Genomic DNA, 2596 nt, shown 5'->3' with positions numbered 1-2596 from the left:
GGATTTTCCATGGGTAGATATATTCGAAGTTAAAAGATTCGAACGGCTACCCGATGGATTAAAATTAGTTTGTGAATGAGCATGATTATGATCTTCCTTATGGGTATGATTCCTAATCAAGCGATCGTTAACTGAAAAATGAGTATTGTTCGATACTCTATCAGGCAAATTCCGGAAACGACCATTATCGTAACGGATGTTATCTTTCATTTGCTTGGCACGAGCCTCAACGACTCTTTTGCGCGAAGGGCAATCCCAAAAATTGGACTTATGATTGCCCTTGCAATTGGTGCCTGTGAACTTATCGGTATCTTCTTTCACTGCACAGACGTTCTTGGCGTGAGAAGAACCTCCGCAAATCATGCATTTAGCATCCATGCGACAATTTTTTGTTCCATGACCCCACTTTTGGCAGTGACGGCACTGAGTGGGGTTCTGGTAATTTCCTCCAGGTTTCTGGAAATGTTCCCATGTCACACGGACATCGAACATAAGTTTAGCTTTTTCTAAAGCTTTAATATTATTTAGTTCTTTTTTGTTAAAGTGAACTAAATAATATTCTTGAGAAAGCCCTTTCCGAACAATGCCAGATTGGGTTCTCTTTTTAATAATGATTACTTGGACTGGGAAAAAAACCAAGAAAATTATTTATTCCATTTTTGATCTCTTCAGGTGAGAGACCTTTCAAGACGACTTTGAACAAACGTTCAGTTTTGTCGTCATAAGTAAAAAAATGTGTGCTTTTTCTCTTCAAAATGTTTGTGAAGAAGTTCGCGATCTTTAAGAGCTTTCGGCAAAACGCGACAGTCTCCTGTCTTTGCGATTTGGAAGGAAACCTAATGGAGTTCAAGATCTCCTGCCTAAATCCTCCAAATTCAGAACAACTGACCACGATAGGCGACACTCTTTGCTTCCTCACTTGAATCAAACAGCCTGGGCTAGAGGCTGCTTCGATTTGGTGTTCGGAAAATTTGTCTAGATCATCGAACTGATTGCTCATTTCGATACAATTATTCATTTCACCCTTGGAAGAAAATTCGCATTCCGGAGAAACGTCCTTTCTTCCATTCTTGCCACGTGTAGTGACAGTTTTAAATCCCACTTTTTTGGAAGGAAGTAGTGAATTCAGAGATTCACCCTTCCTTTTGTTAGTTGTTGATACCTTGTTTAGTTAATAAACGAAAGAAGACGTGACCTTTGAGAGGTTTTTTCCCAAGACGGTGTCCAAGAACGATTACCACCGCTAGCTTTCGCCAACGGGTCCAACGTAAAATCGAAGGCACGGGTCCAAACAAGGATCGTAAAGGGATCAATAGTGGAAAAAATTGTACTGAAATAGTAGTTTATCGTACGAGGCTTGCCGAGTAGGATAATTACGACGAGTGCTGTAAAAACCGAGTTCTGCAGCGAGTTACGTACAACATTTTTTGCAATTTCGTAAAAGACCACTTGAGGGTATCAGAAATTATATCGAAATGCTTTCACCATTGTTTTAAAATTTCTGAAAAAATGTTTTGTTATGATTCATTACACAACTCACATCAGTTGCGTAATGAGAAAGCGTTGCGTAATGAATCATTACAGCACTGGTTTCAGTTGCGTAATGACTATTCCCGCACTGCATACTTCAGTGCAGGAAATTAGGCCGTTTCATGACAGATTGGCGTGATGAACAACAGCCTATTACGACGAGAAATTGCAAAAAGTACTGTTTAAGTAGCACTGAAAAGTACCGTTTTTAATGAGTAGTTTGGAAAACCCAAGCAAGACGCTTCGTTTCCGGGACTCCGGGAGTTCGGTTTTCGTTTCGCGTGTTTTGCTGGGCAGTATTGCGGGGGGCAGAGCTACGCGTAGAACACCGCCGCGCAGTTTAGTGTGCACAATCGGGTTCCGTATTTCATGACTTAGCGTTTTTTTTTTCTTCACGATATTGAAATTGGATCGCTATTCGTCCTCTCTTTTGGCCCATTTCTTTTTTTTTTATCTGATGACCCTGGTGGGATCGGTTCTGCTGAAAATCTGTCCAGGACCGTTGCGCAGAAAAATGATAGACACCGTAAAACATAATAATCCATATGTTAAAGAAAAATATTCTTCTCTTTAAACTGCCGGCATTCAAAAGATTAAATCAGAAAAACCTAACCAACAAATGCCATGGGTCTATCACCAGCTTTTCAGGCGAATCCTTCAACCTAATACCTTTCCCAACCTCCACCTCCGTATCACTTATGAGGGTGGCGCTGAGACGGTGGCCTCTCATTAAGTAAGTGATACATCAACATTTCCTTCCCCAATCCCAAGTTACGGTAAAGATGGCCGTGGCCGGGAATAGCAATATTCATGGTTTTGATTTTCTTGTTCAAAACTGGATCAAGGTTCACTTTCTTGCCTTGTTCCTGAAAGTAGTCTGAATGAGTTTATCAAAAAACACACATGGATATAGCTAGTATCCAATCTACGAAGTATAGCGTAACTACGCTAACGCTAACTGAAAAGTACCGTTTTTAATTTTAGCGCTGAAAAGCACTGTATTTGTAGCACTGAAAAGTACTGTTTTATTGCTTTAGGTTGTTTTTAAGAAAACTTCCAAGAGCAG

Source organism: Aedes aegypti, chromosome 2, assembly GCF_002204515.2.
Source record: "Aedes aegypti strain LVP_AGWG chromosome 2, AaegL5.0 Primary Assembly, whole genome shotgun sequence".
Taxonomy (NCBI): domain Eukaryota; kingdom Metazoa; phylum Arthropoda; class Insecta; order Diptera; family Culicidae; genus Aedes; species Aedes aegypti.
Note: the sequence above shows the minus strand (reverse complement) of the source record.